Source organism: Mesocricetus auratus, unplaced genomic scaffold, assembly GCF_017639785.1.
Source record: "Mesocricetus auratus isolate SY011 unplaced genomic scaffold, BCM_Maur_2.0 Super-Scaffold_100031, whole genome shotgun sequence".
NCBI classification, from domain to species: domain Eukaryota; kingdom Metazoa; phylum Chordata; class Mammalia; order Rodentia; family Cricetidae; genus Mesocricetus; species Mesocricetus auratus.
In genome coordinates, this window is record NW_024429212.1 from 1 (window position 1) to 18,719 (window position 18,719).

The 18,719-nt window shown below is 44.1% G+C and overlaps 1 long non-coding RNA gene across 7 annotated transcripts; it reads right to left on the minus strand.

Moving 5' to 3' along the window:
- Nucleotides 1-16,214, minus strand: LOC121135150. Of its 7 annotated transcripts, XR_005872346.1 has the most exons (5): nucleotides 14,831-14,896; nucleotides 13,701-13,844; nucleotides 10,916-11,011; nucleotides 5,539-6,912; nucleotides 1-534 (listed from the first exon to the last, which is right to left on the minus strand). It is a non-coding gene; the product is annotated as an uncharacterized LOC121135150 (long non-coding RNA). The 7 variants fall into 7 exon arrangements; XR_005872349.1 differs by lacking the exons at nucleotides 13,701-13,844; nucleotides 14,831-14,896 and adding an exon at nucleotides 16,069-16,214 and having other exon boundaries at nucleotides 10,916-11,008; XR_005872347.1 differs by lacking the exons at nucleotides 13,701-13,844; nucleotides 14,831-14,896 and adding an exon at nucleotides 16,069-16,214.
- Between the last annotated feature and the right edge of the window lie 2,505 nt (nucleotides 16,215-18,719).

The window sequence follows — 18,719 nt, forward strand, 5'->3', positions numbered from 1 at the left end:
TATTTTCTAGGAAGAAAACAAAAAACCAAAAGCAAAAATCATTCCCTCCACTAACGTTTGGGGAGATCCCAATTCAAATCCTTATCAAATTTCATCCAGAGTGGAGGAGCTTGGATTGACATTTGAAGCATGAGTGTTTCTAATTAAAGGAAAAAATTGGTCTCTGACTCCTCTAAATTATCCGGTTTTGCTTATCTCTTCTCTCCTCAAGAACAATAGGGATTACTCCATAGGCATAAATTTATTTTACTCATCTGGAAAGGGATTCCTCCAGGGTGCAGGAAACCAAAGAGCCGGTTTTGGAATGGCTTGTTTCCTTAGATTCTTCAAGGCCTTTCTTTCAGTGGCAATAAAAAGGAACTTAAAAATGTGTTCTTCTTTTTTTAACAGGTGGCTCCTCTGACACCAGATAGAGAATGTTGATGCTTTCTAGCAATCATGCATTGTTTTAGAGAAGGAGAGAGCCACACTATAAGGCCAGCTTTACTCTTTAATTGAACAGCATTTTCTGAAGAATAATTGGAATTATATGCCCTTAGAGAAAAGAAGAAACAAAAATTACAGAAGATTTATGGAATGTTAGTCTATCAGAAGTATGATATACCAATAGACTAATTTATGTCTTTGTTTGGGACAATTTTTCTGCACTATTATTCTCAGATTTTAAGACATCAACTGGTCCGGAGTTTTCTGGACACCTTAAATGGATTCAACTATTTTCATGAAAAGACAAATATAAACCCTTCCACAATCCTAAATTTTTGGGTAGGTTCTCACTTGGTAAGTTACATCTCATCAAACAAAGATTTAATAAATCATAAATATCACTACAATACTGTCTAAATGGAAACATAAATAGATGACATGACAAGTATTAGATCACCGAGTGGCAAGAAAGGATGCTTTGGTATATATGGGTGAGGCCTAGAAATTTCTGCCAACTCTGTTTTCCAAAGATTTCGTTGATCCTGTGGAAGTTTAACATCATGTGATATGTTCCTGCTTGTCCCGGGAACCCCAATATCATAGTCTCATATGAATATGTCCAAACACCAAAGAAAACAAGTGAAAGTAAACAATCCAGGAAATACAAGAAAACAGAAACATAAAAAATACCCCACAAAATATAATCCACAACACATAGAACAACGAGTAGAAGCCATGGCTGTCACCTTCCCGTTGTGGCCTCTAAAGACATTTGTATGTGACACAAAGCCTGCCAATGGCACTTTCTGTGTTGGCCATCTCCACCCAGTCACCATTCCCGATTTTTAAGCACCACCCAGTAAATGGTCTGAGCAATGACCAATAAATTAAGTGTTGCTGGTTTTTTTATAAAATGTATTCATGACCCTGTTGGATTCAAATCTAGCATTTAAATTCTATTTTTTGTATTTTTTTATTTTTAAGTTTAAATTTAGATTAGAAAGAAGGTTTCTTCACAAGTCAGTTCTACGTCCCTCTCCCTTTCCCTCCCCTCATCCAGTGCCCTGCCCCTAAGCCCCCATTATCCCCTCATTTCCCCAGAGATGGTAAGGACCTCCATAGTGGTATCCATTGTCTGTCATTCATCCAGGGCAGGGCCTAGACCCTCCCCCAAGAGTTCAGGGTGAGAGTTTATCTCACATTGTTGGATGGGAGTCCAAAATACGTGTGTATACTCTGGATGAGTACTGATCTACTGCCCAAGGCTCAATAGATTACCTAGGCCTCCTCACTGACACCCACATTCAGGGGGTCTTGATCAGTCCAGACTGGATTCCAAGGCTAATGCAGGGTATTCAAATGTTAACCTTTGTCAGGTCAGCTGTTTCTGGGGGTTACACCAGCCCAGTCTTAATCCCTTTGGTCATCATTCCTCCCTCTCTGTTACTGGCTTTTTTGGTGTTCTCCTCAGTGCTTAGCCATGGGAGTGTGCCTGTTCTTCCATAAGCCACTGAATGAAGGTTCTGTTTCCCAGACTCTCTGGCCATGGGATTGTAGGCTGGCACTCCACAGATCTATGTCTAAAATCCATATATGAGAGAGTACATGCCATGTTTCTCTTTTTGTGACTGTGTTACCTAACTCAGGATGGTTTCTTCTAGTGTCATCCATTTGCCCGCAAATCTCAGGATTCCATTGTTTTCTTCTGCTTAATAGTACTCCATTGTGTAAATATACCACATTTTCCCTATCCACTCTTCAGTTGAGGAGCATCTAGGTTGCTTCCAAATTCTGCCTATTATAAACAATGCTGCTATGAACATAGTGTAACAGACAGACTTGTTATGTGAATGGGCATCTTTTGGATACATGCCTAAGAATGGAGTTGCTGGGTTCTTGTGGTAGGTTTATTCCCATTTTTCTGAGGAATCTCCATACTGATTTCCAAAGTGGCTGAACAAGTTGGCACTCCCACCAGCAATGGAGGAGTGTTCCCCTTTCACCACATCCTCTGCCGCATAAATTGTCATTGTTTTGGATTTCAGCCTTTCTTACTGGGGTGACATGGTATCTCAGAGTTATTTTGATTTGCATTACCCAAATGGCTAAGGAGGTTGAGCCCTTTCTCAAGTGCCTCTCAGCCATTTTAGAGTCCTCTATCAAAAATTCTCTATTTAGTTATGCAGCCCACTTTGTCATTGCATTCTTTGTTGTTTTGGAGACTTGCTTCTTGAGTTCTTTTTAAATTTTGGAAATCAACATTCTGTCAGATGTAGGATTAGTAAATATTTTTTCCCATTCTGTGGGCTTCCTTTTAGACTTGCTGTGTCCTTTGCCTTACAGAAGCTTCTCAGTTTCAGGTATTGCTGGCTTTGAAGTGGAATTTGCCCTTTTAACTTCTGCCCATAGTTTAAGCTTCACAGAAACACTAGAAAATTACGTAGGCGCGAAACCAGTCTGGAAGAGGGAGTTTGCCACTCAGGATCAGGCATTAGAGGGTGTATCCTCACACCTTAAATCCAGGTTTCCGCCCAATCCCTTTATAAGTTTAGATGACTTCCTGGACTGTGTGAGCAGCCACGGAAACATCTTCTTCTCAGTCTTGTTGGAGCCAGCCTCCTGAAAGCAGCCTGGTGACTGGTGTGTGTGTGTCTCCACATCCAACAGCTCACACAAGCACCTGGATAGACACAGGAAAGACAGCTATCGCTCCTTATCAGAAGATTGACTCACACTCAGCCATGAGTTAGAAGACACACAACCATTTTCGGGGCCATGGAGCCTTTCCATCTCAGACATCCCAGAGAAAATCAAGAGGGCTCATAGCTCAGAAGGTTTTCCCAGTGGGTAGTAAGTGAAGCTCCTCTTTGGTGGGACTGGTCCTGTGTCCCAGAGAAGGCTCGCTGTGATCACCCTTGAACCTCTCAAGGATGCTCGCCTCTTCCAAGTGTAAAGAAACAGCCTTTTGGTGATTAAGCCCTTTAAGAAGTAGGGTGTGTATGGGAGTTTGTTTATTGGGTTGGGTGGGTACCTCTTCTTTGTGTCCCCTCTGGAGAGGGAGCATCGAGGGGCATTAGAACCCTGACGGGCACTGAGGCTGGACGGGCCCCTGATCCCTTTGTGACTCTGATATTTCCCTTGGCACTCACAGGTGAAATGCAGAGACTGTGGGGCCTTTGGCCATACCTGGAGGAGCAGGAGGCGCACGATTAAGTGTGCCTCTGTGTTCCTATTCCCAAAGCCTCTGGAAGGCAGAAAGAATAAAGAGAACCAGGATCCTGGCAGGTCCCAGACACAGGGTACCATGTGCCCTACTGAGAGAGACAACAGACCGAGCCACGGCTGAGGACTGAGGTGAGTGATGGGCAAGCACAAGGCCCCGGGGACTGGAAGGAGAGAAGGTTCCAGGTGTAGCTTATCTCCTCTCTGACTACATACACACCAAAAGGAGCTAGATATCTACACAACTGCCTCCCCTTTGGACATCAAGCTTACTTGTTCCGACACCATTGTCTGTCCCACAGGTGTGAGGAGCAATAGAAGAGAGCTCCCTTGCAGAAATTCCCCATCGAGAGCCCAAGGAGGGATCAACACATTCACTCGACTGTGAATACATGGCATGTCTCTATGCCCGAAAGTCTATTTCCCTGTGCCCTACAACCTTGTTCCTTTTTTTGCCATGTTGTCTTCCTGTTCACTCGTTTCCACTTTGCCTGCCGACTCTTACAAACATCCCTCTTGCAGCAAGGCTTTATTTGGTCCCTCCAAGGGTAGGCTGACTTGAGTGTGACGAGTGAGCTTCTGCTGGCGCTCTCCTCAGGGTAGGCTAGCTGTCCTGGAGGAAGGACACACTCTCCCTCACTTGTACTTGAGCATGACCTTGGATCTCGAACTTCAGGGCCCCCTTCTCTGCAAGCTGACTACAAGGATGGCCGGTCTACCCTGTTTTCTGGAGACCTACCTGTCTGCCCAAAGATTTTTGCTCTTGGCATAGAAGGAGACATTTTTTTCTGCTGGTTCTAGAACCCAGACATTGATCAGAGAGCTCTAAGTTGCACCTACATATCCCAATTTCAGCCAAGACTGCGTAGTGGCTCCCAAAACCTTTGAGAGACACTTTCAAGGCAGGGTATCTAAAGATGCCTTTTCCAGGCTTCATTCACACATCAGTTGATTTTGATTCTCCACCTGGTAATCAGCAGCTGACTTTTTCCAGGTCACCACAGGAGACACAGCCTTCTTCCTGTTTCTCCAGACATCACTATTTTGTTTTTTAAAAGACATGTCACAAAACACACAGACACAGGCTGAAACTTGGAGTTTTCAGAGTGAGCCCGACTTCACTTTGCAGGGAGGCTGTAACTCTTCACCTCTCCCTGCTCAACCTGCCCATCCTGCAGGTTTTGCACAACTGATTTGGGCCATGACAGCCTGGCAGATTTGACTTCCATGGCCCCAAGACAGACTCCACTCTGGAGTGTAGATCCTATGAGCTCCATGTGTTCTTTGCAAAGCCTCCCTGCTCTTCCATGCTCACTGTGTGGTCCTGAACTCTGCCTGTGTTTGTCTTCTCCACAGCACCCAAAGAGGTTGGGGTTCATTGCAGGAAGCAGGAGAAGGGTGCTACTGTACGGAATGGAGACCACAGTGCCACCTGCCAAAAAGTCTCTTGGGAGACAGACTAGCCCTGGAAACACTCCCGCCCAAAGCTTTGCAGATTCCTGCATGTTGCCCTCCAGGCAGGAGCAAGGGCAAACCATGGCTGTCACTGAAGATCCCAAGCCACTGTTCAGGCTGATGGCAGAAAGGCCGTTTCACAGAATGCAATCCATCAGAAGCTACATCACCCCAGGACTGTGCGCAACAGAAATGGACTTGTTCAAGCATTCAGCATGGAGTGCAAATACCAGGGGCCCAGAACTGACCAACCAAGTCTCAAGAGGATGGCTGCTCTGGTCTCAGCCAGACCTTGTACTGAGTCCCAGGAGCCATCACCATCCCATGTTGCAGGCCAACCCCTGAGGATGATCTTTACCACGACCAAGGTGATTACTGGACTTCCAAGTTCATAGAAGGAGCCCCAGGACATCCCACTGAGAAGCAAACACTTACTTGAATGAGCCCAGCCTCTCAAGATAAGCGAAGGGAGCCAGCTCCTAGGTCTCATGGAGTGTCTTCTATGAGGTCTTTCTGGTCTCCTCCTCCTCAGAGGACAGGGATGGGGAGTGAGCCTTTACTTGCAAAGAAGATACCACCTCCCTGCTGAGACTGCCTAGATCCTTCAGGATTCAAACCTTATGGACTTTTGGGGAGTGAAAACAATCTGTGGGTTACTGTGTTCCTCTGCAGAATGCACTGGGTAGGTGACTGGAAACTGTCAGGTTCACATCCAAAGAGCTTAAACACTGAAAACTCCTCTCCAGGCTGGACTCACATCTCCATGCATGTAGCCTCACATCTACCTGGACTCTGGACTCTGAACTCTGCTGCTGAGAAGTAATCTGAAGGAATGCCACCTGTCATGTCCCTTTTCTTTGTCATTGACTGGTAATTGATTCTTTCACTAAGCCCCATATTCATATCTTCTACATGCCATACCATATATTGTTTTCTACTTCTGCCATTAAAAATTCTCCTCTAAATTATGCCTGTGTGGGTTTATTTGCACTCTCTATGTTTTAATAGCAATCCACAAAGCCAAGTGGCATCTGCCTAACTCATCATTGGTGTGATGCAGACACTCTGCACACCCCCACCACAATGTCATGTTAGTCTAATGTTAAGCAAAGACATGATGGTTGCCTCAGTTCTAGTACACCACTGGCTGCTTCTTGAGCTCCCATACAAGGTGTCCTTCATGGTCAGTCTGTTTCCTGCCCCTGAACCTCATCTTAAACTTGGTTTCAGGCCCAATAATTAGAGCAGCACATTACAAACCCTGCTCTATTTGCCTTACAGCTCTTCATGTCAACACCCAGTCTAGGGCCTGGGTGCCCCTCTTTTCTTGCAACTTATAATCTTCTGACAGTCTCTCACAGAGGAAGTTCAACAGCTTGGTTCTCCTTGCTGACTAGTAGACTTCAAAGATTTGTTGGTCTTGAGTTCCTTGGCTGGGTGAGGGCTATCTTTGCATAGGTTTGTGCTCCCAACCAACATCAGCTCAGGTAACTTTAGGAATTCCCTGCTGGATCCTCTTTGTATCATGATGTCAGTCCTCCCCCCTCCTAGTCGGTGCTGCACATGCTCTGTTCCTCCTTGGCTCTCAGTTGCATTCATCTCTAGATCAACTCTTGACTCATCCAATAGTTCTTTTGCTTCTTGCTCCACTCTTCTTCACTTTCTATGATCTTAATTGTTATGGTTTTAGTTTCCTTGAGTCACATATCCGAGCCTGTATGCCCATTATCCCCATTGGTGGACCCTCATGTGCTCTCAGCCTGCTGGCTGGCAATAAGCTTGATGGATGAACTGGTCCCACTTCAAAATCTGCCAAGTGTGAGAGAATATCCAAAATTAATGAAATTGGAGATTAAAGGGGGATTAACAACTTACACTGCAAAAACCCTGAAAATCACATTATTCTCCAAAGCCTGCTCTTCACAACTTACAAAATTGGAAAATCTGAAACAATTTTCTTGATATGCACCACGTACCAAATTTAAAGCAAGACCAATACAGGTTTCTTTTTAAAATATAGGAATGTGTCCCCTGACAGGATATAACACAAACACTTAAGTTTTCCTGAATTTGAAATGGTGATTTCCTTTGCCAATCAGAATGCCCAATGAAAACTTTAAGTTCACTTAGCAGCATGAAAGGAAGTGCAGACAAATATAAACAACTATGAGAGTTTAAAGAGCCAATACCAATACTCCGCAATTGCTCCAAACTATAGAACCAGAAGGAACACTTCCAAAATCTTATGAGACCACAGACACCCTAATACCCAAACCACATAAAGATGCAATAAAGTTATTATACACAATTCTCCCTCATGATCATTGATCAAAAAAAAGCAAAAAAAATCAGTTAAATACTGGCATACCTCATACAAGAACATAAAAAAAAGAATGTGAAAACCCTACATCTTACAGAGGGCTGATCTCCAAAATAAACAAGCTAGACATAAAGGTACCAAATAATCCAATTAATAATGTTGTGTAGAACTAAACAGAATTCTCAACAGAATAACTTAAATGGCTGAGAGTCACTTAACTGATCAACATCTTTAGCTACCAAAACAAAATGACTGAGATACCTTATAAATATCAGAATTTCTAAGATCAAAAAATGCTAAGCATAGCCTACGTTAAAGAGAAGGTGGAGTAAGCGGAGCACTCCTTCACTGCTGGTGGAGTGCAAACTTGAACATCCACTTTGGAAATGAATATGCCGGTTTCTCAGAAAAGTAAGAATCCATTTATCTCAAGACCCAGTGATATCACTTTTGGCCATATAGCCAAAGGATGACCAGCCATACCATAAGGACACTTGCTCAACCATGTTCATAGCAGCATTAATTGTAATAGCCAGAAACTGGAAACATAATGGATAAAGTTGTGGGGCATTTACACAATGGAGTATTACTCAGTGGTAAAAAAAAATGACATTACGAAATTGCAGGCAAATGGGATACTTTTACTAGTTCCATCTGAGTGAGATAAGCCAGACCCTGAAAAAAACACAGTATGCACTCATTCATGAGTGGACATTGGATATAAAGCAAAGGATAACCAGGTTACAATCCACAGGCCCAGAGAAGCTAGGTAACAACGAGGACCCTAAAAGGGATGCGTGGGTTTCCCAGGGAAGGGGAAATAGATGAGATCACCTGGGTATACTGGGAGTGGGACTGGAGTTTGGATAGGGGAGGGGATGGAGGGAGGGGAACATGAGGAATTGGATTGGTCAACTTCAGGGTGGAATGTAAGGAGAGAGCAAAGAAAGAAATATCTTAACAGAGGGGACAATTTTTGGGTTATAAACCTGGTGCAAGGGAACATCCCAGGAATCTGTAAGGATGACTCCGGCTAAGACTCTTAATAGTGGAGAGGGTACCAGAACTGGCCTTCCCCTGGAATCATATTGATGACTATCCTAATTGTCAACAGAGAGCCTTCATCCAGTAACTGATGGAAGCAGATGCAGAGATCTACAGGCAAGCAGTGGGCTGAGCTCTGGAGTTCAGTTGACAAGACAGGAGGGATTGTACAAGGAAGGGAGTTTAAGACCACAATAATGAAATCACAGAGACCTTTGACCTGAGCTAATGGGAGCTCAAGAATTCTATATACTAGCAGCTAAGGAGGTACATGGCAGTGACCTAGGCCCTCTGCAGGGGGATGACAGTTGTGTAGCTTGGTCTGTAGAGTCCCTAGCAGTGGGATCAGTACCTGTCCCTGATACAAGAGATGGAGTTTTGGAACATACTCCTTAAGCAGGGAAGCCTTGGTCAGCTTTGATGTGGAACCGGGACCTTTGTCCTGCCTCAACATGATAGGACCTGCTTTGTTGATTCCCATGGGAGGCTTGCCCCTTTTTGAACAGATGAATGGATAAGGTGGCATAGAAGGGAGGTGGGGGAAGGAAGGGGAAGAGAGGTGGAAGGGGAAACTGATATGTAAAATGGAAAAGTTTAAGAATTAAAATAAAAATTCTGCCAAATGAGAACAACCATACACCCCACAGTTGAGGCCAGGCTGTCTGCTCAGACCACTGTCTTCAGCACCTTGGAGGGAAAGGCACTACAATGCTCAGCAGCTCCAACCAGCCCAGGAAGCATCCAAGCTCAAGGTCAGTTTTGGCCACAAGAGAACTCATCCCAGAAACTGACACAAATGTAGCATTTTCTTGGTGCTATCTATACATTCATGTTATTTCTTTCTAGGCAGGAGGATTTATGGTGGAATTGTGCATGCCAGGCTTTGCTAGCAAGCAAATACGAGAAAACCCTGACCTAGGACTTGAGACTCTACAGCATGAACACTGGTCACCTCATCATTCTCTTATTTTAAACTGAGGTATTTAGTCTTCATGTTTTACCGCCTTCCCTCAACGCTTCCAAACTCCATGCTGTTGCCCCATATTTTCCAATTCATGTCCTCCTAGTTTACTAAGAATCTCATTCTTTTCTCATTATTTCAGGACCTCACATATCCAAAATATGTTTTCCAATGGGATAATTCTAGTTATTTGCTATATTCTCACATTTACCCCAGGACACCAACCACCATCATTTCAAAGAAATAGTCCCTTTATCCCATTCTCTGTCTCCGTCTCTCCCTGTGTCTACCCCTCCACTCCCATGTCTACGCCTGCTCTACAGATTGTTATTATGTGTCCTTGACTGATAGCACTATAAAACCATGACTATCAGTGATTAGAAAATTACTTTAGGGTATAGTTCCTTTATTAATGTGCTTGGTGGGCGAGTTGGTCAAATGCTAGCTGCTCTCATTATTGGTAAATTCTGAGAAAACAGACAATTTGAAGGTCACTGGCATTGACGAATATCTCAATAGCCAAAAATAATTGGATTAGATAGCAAGCATTAGATGGAATGGCAGGGCAAAGTTAATGTTTTGGTGTGTATGGGCAAGTCCTGCAGGCTTCTACCTCCTATCCACACACAGAAGGTGTGGTGGAAGTAAAGGTTCTGACCTTTCTTCTCTGGCCTCTTAAGTAAATATCTGTCTGAAACAGCACCCAAAGCATTTTCTGTGCTGGCTATCTACCCTTTTCTCCATCCACTGAACGTATTTCCCTACAGATGGTCCAAGTACTGTTGCACCTGCTGTGCGGCCTGCATTCGAGAATGTAGCGAGGTGGACGTGATAGATGACACAGAGAACGGTCGGTTGCTTTAAGAAAAACTTTATGCTTCCCAAGTCAGCTTAGGAGGAGATATCAAGTCCGCTTAGGAGAGAGAAGTCTCAGGAGAAGTCTCTCCAAGAAAAAGGAGCTTCCCTTTTTAAGGACTTCTGTCATCCATCTACATACAATTCTTTCCAGACTTCTCACCCTCCTGGCTGGTGGTTTAATCTCAGGCCCCAGAATCAGGGAGACACAGCAGGGGAACAGGAAGAGGCATCTAGCCATAGGGGGTGTGAAAGTCATGGTATCTCAGTGAGCAAGCCCTTATCTGAGCCCTATCAAGAGCTTTATAGAACTGAGTTGTTTTCAGTAAACATTACACAGCTGCCTGCTCCCAGGCCAAAGGGGAATTGGGTTTCTACTCAAGGTCTGGGGTCCCCACAAAGTACTGATATATAACTGCTGCTGGTATTGCAATTGAATTTTCCCTTGGAAAAAATCTGTTGGGACCCTGTAGCTTCACTTAACTAGTAATGGAGACATGTAGAGCTGTGACCCAGATTAGAGGTGTGCCTTAACCTCAATTCTGGCGGCACTTGTCCTCATGTCCTCAAAATCTGGTCTTTTCCTCAATCTGCTAATTGGGTTAGGTGATATCATGGACCTTGTAAGCTACCTGTGAAGCAACTTTTCAGTTCCATTGAGCCAGCATCCTGGAAACCAACTCCTGCCTGGCGTGTATATGTCCAGATTTCACAACTCAGTGAATCTGCTGGATAGAACAGAGAGAGACAGTTTATTCTGAGGTTGGAGTCCTTATCAGATGTTTCTTAAGGTGGCTGGTAATAAATAAAGGAGTGCTTTGCAATGTTTGTGGATTCACTGAGATTATGATGTGATAGGAGTAGTATTTCACTTAAGCATTTTGCTGAACAGAGTTTGATGACATTAATCATTCTTAAAATGAAATACTCCCAGAATGCACCAGCTTCAAGTCTCTAAGGCCCATTTGACTCTTCTGTGGTGGTGGAAACACAAAAGGGATTCAATGTGTGATGGCCATTAGCATTCTTGTCATGTCATGGAATTTCACACCACAATATCCAATTTTCCTCTGAACCTGCTAATTGGATTAGATGACATTATGTATTACTTGATCTTAACTGGAACAGCTTGGGAAGACACTGCTAAGTCCTGTTTGAGCCAGCCTCCTGAAAGCAGCGTCCTGCTCCAAATACCACAGCTCAAGATGTCTGCTGGCTAGACCAGGTGGAGAAAGTTAGCTCTCAGATGGGAGGCCTTGTCAGGATTTTCTTGAGTTGGGAGAAACATAGTGTCACCCATTATAAAAGTAGAAGGCTGCTCCTTCCTCTCCCACCTCTTCTCATTCCCTTCTCTCCCCCTCCCATGTCTCTGTTCTATTGTCCTCTCCCTCCCCCAAGTCTGTGTCCACCCTGCCCTCCTTGCTCTGTTCCTTTGCCCTTCCCCTACCTTTTCCTCCCTCTCCCTAAACCATTCATGCTACCTCCATCTGGGCAGCCATCTCTATGTTGCTCTCCCCACACACGCCAGCTCCGGTAGAGAAGAAGCTCATGTGTCTTAGGGTTTCTGTTGCTTCAATAAAATGTCATCACCTAATAGCTCGTTCAGGAGGAAAGGGTTTTTTCAGCTTGCACTTCTGTATTGCTGTTCCCCACTGAAGAAGTCAGTACAGGAACTCAAACAGAGCAGGATCCTGAAGGCAGGATCTGATGCAGAGGCCATGGAGGGTTATGGGTTACTGACATCATTTCCCTGGATTGCTCAACCTGCTTTCTTATAGATTCCAGAGTCATCAGCCCAAGTCTCATACCACTCACTGTGCGCTAATTGATCATTTGTTAGCTTAGGGCTTCATCATCTTCTGACTCTAGCTTATGTCAAATTGACACATGAAACCAGCCCCTACAACAGATATCTTGTCAACTTGACACACAAACACATGATTGTTAAGCCACAAGATATTCTTATTCATTCCCCAGATCGCACGATTAAAACAAACTTTAAGTGTTCCATATTCTTACAAATTCAAACACATGAAAATTTCAGTCCAACTAAAATAGCCAGTTTCTTTTAAAATCTAAAGACTCTCAAATGTGGGCGCCAATAAAAATTATTTCCAAATGAGGCAAATTCATACAACAAGGGCATCTGCTCCACTATGTTCATAGCAGCATTATTTGTAATAGCTAGAACCTGGAAGCAACATAGATGCCCCTCACCTGAAGAGTGGACAGAGAAAATGTGGTACATTTACACAATGGAGTATTATTCACCAGGAAAAAAACAATGGAATCTTGAAATTCGCAGGGAAATGGATAGCACTGGAAGAAACCATCCTGAGTGAGGTAACCCAGTCGCAAAAAGACAAACATGGTATGTACTCACTCATATATGGATTTTAGACATGGATCAGGATAGTGCCAGTCTGCATTTCCACTTATAAAGTATCTGGGAAACAGGAAAGAACCTAAAAGATATGCATATATGCATAGTACCCAAGAGAAGAGGATTGAGACAAGATCCTCTGAATGGATGGGAACAAGGCGAGGGGTGGGGGGGTGGGAGCTGGGTCCGAAGAGAGGGGGAGAAGAGAAAGAGAGTAGGTCATGGAGGAACAGGAAGTTGTGTGGATGGGAGTAGAATAGGGGAAGGGGGAATCATAGGTTAGAAGACAGATCAGGCAGCAGAGTGACCTCGAGTGGTCTAAAGGGATAACACCAATTGGCAAGATAAGCAATAGTGGAGAGACCCCCTCGAATGCCCATTCCTGATAATGAACTTGATGTCTATAACCATCCGGGAGCCTTCATCCAGTGATTAATGGAAGCAGAGGCAAACACCCACAGTTAAACACTGAACTGAACCCAAGGAACCCAGTGACAGAGAGGAGTGATGAGGAAATAGGCAAAGAATGGGCTGGCAAAACCAGCAGAGACAGCTGATCTGAACAGGGGAGAGCTCTTGGACCCCAGACTGACAGCGGGGAGGTCAGCATGGGACTGATCTTGACTCCCCAAATGTGAGTGTCAGCGAGAAGGCCTGGGCAACCTATGGGGCCCTGAGCTGTGAATCAGTATCTATCCCTGGAATACAGTCATTGTGTGCCCATAGCACAAAGAGGGATGCTCTCTCAGCCTGGACTATAAGGGGAGTGCCTGGACCCTACCCAGAGTGAAATGACAGATTCTAGGTACCCCCTATGTGGAAGGATTTGACAATAGGGTGGGTGGCTCTGGGGGAAGGGGAGTGCCGGAGGAGGGGAGGGAGAGGGAACTGGGTTTGACATGTAAAACAAGCTATATAAAATTAAAATAAAATGATAAAAGAAAAAATTATTTCAGGAGGGAAAAATCCGGCACTGTCATAATCAAATCAAAGCAGAATAAATTCCAAATGTCCAATGTCTGGGATCTACTCACAATCTTCTAGATTCCTTCAAAGAGGTGGGTCATTTCTCAGGTTCTGCCCTCTGCAGCAAACACAGCTTGTATTCTAGGCTCAAGATGGCTCCACCCCACTCCTCTGCTGCTGTTGGTGGTGGTCATTCCATGTTCTACTGGCATCTACAAAATGTTGCAGCTGACCAGAACTTTTACCAATAGCCTCTCATAGGCTCTCTTCATGGTGCCAAGCCTCAGTGTATTTGTGTGACCCCTTCAGTCCCAGGCCTTCAACTACCAGTGAGGTTGTACCTTCACCAATGGCCTCTCCTGCCTTCTCACAGTGCCAACCCTCAGCTGCTCTCCATGCCTTCAAAACACAGTACTACCTAGGTGACTCTTACTCATAGTAAAAGTCTGGCTGCCAGCATATGGTACAACCTCGGCTGACTCTGGAACACAGATTTTCAATGCTCTCGAGACATACTTCCCAGAAGATTTCACTTGATTAACTTTTGTTTCTGACTTTTTGAGACAGGAGTTCCCTGTGTGGCTTTGGAGCCTATCTTGGAACTAGCTCTTGTAGACCAGGCTGGTCTCAAACTCACAGATATCCACCTGTATCTGCCTCCCAAGTACTGACATTAAAGGAGTGTGCCACCACTACCCAGGCCTCTGGTCTCCTCTTAATCCCCACTAACTTCTTAGCTCTAGCTGAGAAGCATCAAGTACACCAGCAAAGCAAAGTTTCAATTTAGTAGTTCTGGTGTCTTGTTAATCACAACTGATTCTTGGGCCCCACTGAACCAGAATCACACAATCTTAATTCAAAATAGCAAATGACTCTGATAGAGACTTTAAGATGTCTTCTGAAACCTCACCAGCCAGTCCTCCATCGTCTACACCGCTCTCAATATTCTTACTTCCCAAGCTCATAAAGAACATGCCACTGAGCTCTTAACAGTAATGACTCTTTTAGCCCAAAGTTCCAAAGTCCTTTTCAAAATCCTCCCCAAGACATGGTCAGGCCTCTCACAGCAATAGCCCGGTATACCAGTACCAAATTGTCTTATTTAGGGTTTCGAAAGCTGAGCTGAAACACCATGACCAAAAATGAAAGTTGGGGTGGAAGAGGCTTATTCAACTTATGCTTCTATATTAGCGTTCACCATTGAAGGAAGCCAGGAAAGGAGCACAAACTGGGCAGGGAACTGGAGACAGGAGCTGATGCAGAGGCCATGTAGAGGTGCTGTTACTGGCTTGTTTCCCTGGCTTTTTCAACCTGCTTTCTTATAGAAGGCCAGGACTGCCATGCTTTGGATCCTCCCCATACAGATCGATAAATGAAACAATGCCTTACAGCTGGACTCAGGGAAGAATCCTCAGCTGAGACTCCTTCCCCACTGATGACTCTAACTAACATCAAGCTGATACACCAAACACCTGATACAGTCAATATGGGCCACAAGAGATCTTGCTTCTGAAACAAACCAAAGTAGCATTTTCTTAGTGTTTTCATATTTTCATTTTGGAGACAGGGCAGGAGGATTAGTGAAGGAAATCAGGACAGTTTACAACACAAAGTAAATTCCAGAGAACCCTAGCCTAGGATTTATCCCCACTATGTGATAAACCCCAACCATTATAGAATTTTTTAATTAAAAACTCATGATTATAATTTTAACCATTTTGTGAAATTTACATTATTACTAGACCTCCTTCTCCCTCTTTATTATTATTTTCATTTTTGAGACAAGGTTTATCTATGTGTAGTACCGGCTGTCTTGGAACCAGCTCTTTAGATCAGGTTGGCCTCTAACTCACAGAGAACTATCTGCCCTGCCTACCTGAAGCTGGAATTAAAATCATAGGCCCCCAACACCTGTTCAATTTTCAGTCTTTCCTAGGGAGTGAAACTTCCAATGTGAAGTGTACCCCAAATGACTAGCACCCCTATTAATCTACTGGCTATGCCTCACCTGGTCAGTAAATCTCTGGGTTTGACGTCCCTGTGAGTCTGTACATAATTCAAACAAGTCCAGTATACACTATTGTTGCTACAAAGCATGAACCTCATAGCCTTGCCGGTTCCCCGTAGTCCACTGAGTTGGCATGTGTTCTTCTGCCCTGTGCTATCAATATACTTGATTGCTTGGTCTAACCTGTCTGGTGTGGGGATCTGGGGTTATCTCACACTGTGTAAGACAGGGAACTCTTTCTCAACAGTGGGGTTACTCGGGAGTGATCAGGATAGAGGGCTGCTGAGAGTTAGGACAGCGAGAAGTGCTCCCTTTCCAAGGTCTTGCTGTGTCACTAAAGGCTTTGACCTGCTTGGCATCCAGGAATCCATGGATACCCACAACAATTCCCATCAAGTCCCAGGCTTCCTGGGGGATCATGTACTTACCCTTACCAAGAGTTGGCCTTCCGTCCCGGAAATGAGAATGTTCAATAACACAGAGTAGCAGCACAGGTGTGGTCACACACACACACACACACACACACACACACACACACACACACACACACTCAGAGAGAGACACACAGACAGAGAGAGACAAACACATAAAGACAGGGTGACTTATGTCATGATTGGCAAAAATCGGCCACTGTTAATCCTTGTCAAGGGGTGCCACAGTTTCAGGGATCCATTGACTACTTCTTGAGCTCCCATACAAAGTTCCTCCCATGGTCAGGCATTTTCCTACCCCTATACCTCTACTGAAACATGGTATGGGATCCACCTTTGAGAGCAGCACATTACAAAACCTGTCAGAGATACTCTACCCTAACTTTTGCCTTAGGGATCTTCCTGCAACACCCACCCTAGTGCCTGAGTCTTTTAAATGTTTTACCAAGAAGTTCTTCCTGGATAGAATTATTGCCATCATTAGGTCACCATTAGGGCAATGAATAGCCTAGCTACGCCTCCAGCTTGACTCCTAATCTGTGATGTCATCTGTTTGAGATTTTTCTCAACCCCTGTCTCATTAGTTGCTCTCACAAAGCTTCTCCAAGAGCTCATGACGTGCAATCACACAATCCACTCAAGATAATTTCAAACTCTCCTCCATGAAGTAACCTGACCCATGCTCACTTGGATCCTGGGGACAGAGTTTAGCACCAATAGGAACCCTTTAGACAGAAGCAACCAATGCGAGAATTCATCAAACCTTTTTAAAAATCTGTCCTCAGATTTTGAAGTGAATGGTTAGTGTTCTTCGGGCCTCAGGTGTGCTGAGAAACTCCAATCAGGAAAGTTGGCTGGACAGATAACACCTGAGGGCTGCCAGGGACCTGGGAGCCTTTGTAAAGGTGTTTAAAGTTATTATAAATGTGCAATATAAATAACTTAAATAATCCAAATGAGACAAACCCTTTGAAATTTCAGTAAGGTAGTTTTAGTGTGATATTATTATTGATGCTTTGAGAATTTCATATATGCATACAATGTATTTGTCTCCCAGTTTTCTACCTAACTCCTCCTAGGTCCATTCTTATCTGCCCATCCTCTCCTAAATCCATATCCTCTTTCTTTCTCTGTCTCTCTCTGTCTCTCTGTCACTTTCTCTGTCTCTCTCTCTCTTTGAGACTGTGCTTCTCTAGCTTTGGTAGCTGTCCTGGATCTTACTCTGTAGACTACGCTAGCCTCCAACTGACAGAGATCCATCTGTCTCTGCCTCCCTAGTGCTAGGATTCAAGGCATTTGCCACCACCACCTGTCTCCTCTCTATCTATTTTAAAATAACCATTTGAGTCCAATTTTTGAGCCCATATACTCATGGGTATCAGGCAGTCCACTGGAGTTTGATCAGTGTATCAAGAGAGACACCCTTATGAAAACTGATTTTGCCTCCTCCGGCAGCCATCAGATGTTAGTACTTTCTCACTTGGAGGGAAGGCTCATGAGCCTCTCCCTGTTAGAATGTTGGCCACCTTGATTTTATGCAGCACCTGCAGTTGCCATGAGTTGATGAGTGCAGTCACTTTGTCTCCCACAGAAGATGCTGTTGTCACTCCACTCCTTGGCAACCTCTGTTCTTCATGACCTTTTCACCCACTCTTCAGTGGCTACAACTTTATTAGTGTAGGGAGGTGACAGAGATGCCCAGTTTGTGGCTGTTCCGTCCATAGATGCTCTTTCTCTGCATTTCAACTAGGTGCTTCTATGTTAACTTCCTTCCACCTCATAAGGAAGTCTCTTGGATGAGGTCTGACAGCTGCACCAATCTGTGGTATAAGGATATAAATTTAGAGGGCAAATTGATGCTATGTCAATTGAGTAAAATACTTAGGGCATATGAGCTTCCCGACTGTGGGTCCTTGGCCAGATTTACAGTAGCAGACATGAGTTGTCTGCAATGGATCAGGCCATTAGCCAATCAGAAAGCAGATGGTTACTTCACTGTTGTACCACACTGCTTATTATTGCAGCTACAGATTCACAGATGGATAAGAACAGCTGATTATCTCCCCTGAGCAGCCTATATAGCACCTTCTAACACTATGAATGCTAGTCACCAGGGAGGAAGGCCTTTGGTCAGTACAACTTGATTTCTCATGTCCTGTGACCAGTTGTGCAGCAGTAGGGGCTAACCATCAAGTTCTGGTGGGCAACCAAGAGACTGATGATAGCATATTGTTTTGGAGATATTCTACAGAAAGAACAAGACAAGTTTGAAAGTATAGATTGCCAAATAAGTACTTTCAAGGTTTTACTCTACTTTTCTACTTAATTTAAATTTTTTTAATTTTCTTGTGTGTGAATGTAAAGTCGCAGGTGGACTTGACCTTCCCAAGAATGTGAGAGTCCGGGGAAAATTGGTTTTGGAGCTAGTTCTTTCCTTCCATAGTGTTTCTGAGGTAGAGTCTTCATTATTTCTGCTTCTGTGCTATGTATAAAGGTTTGGCCAGTTTTGATGGGTTCAGGTCACCAGGCTACCTGATGAGCCATCTCCCTGGTCTTTGCTTTTCTACATTAAAAATGTAACAAATCATAATTATTTTTATTTTAATAATTTTGGGGGCTTTTTGAGAAAAATTCTCAGGTATCCCATA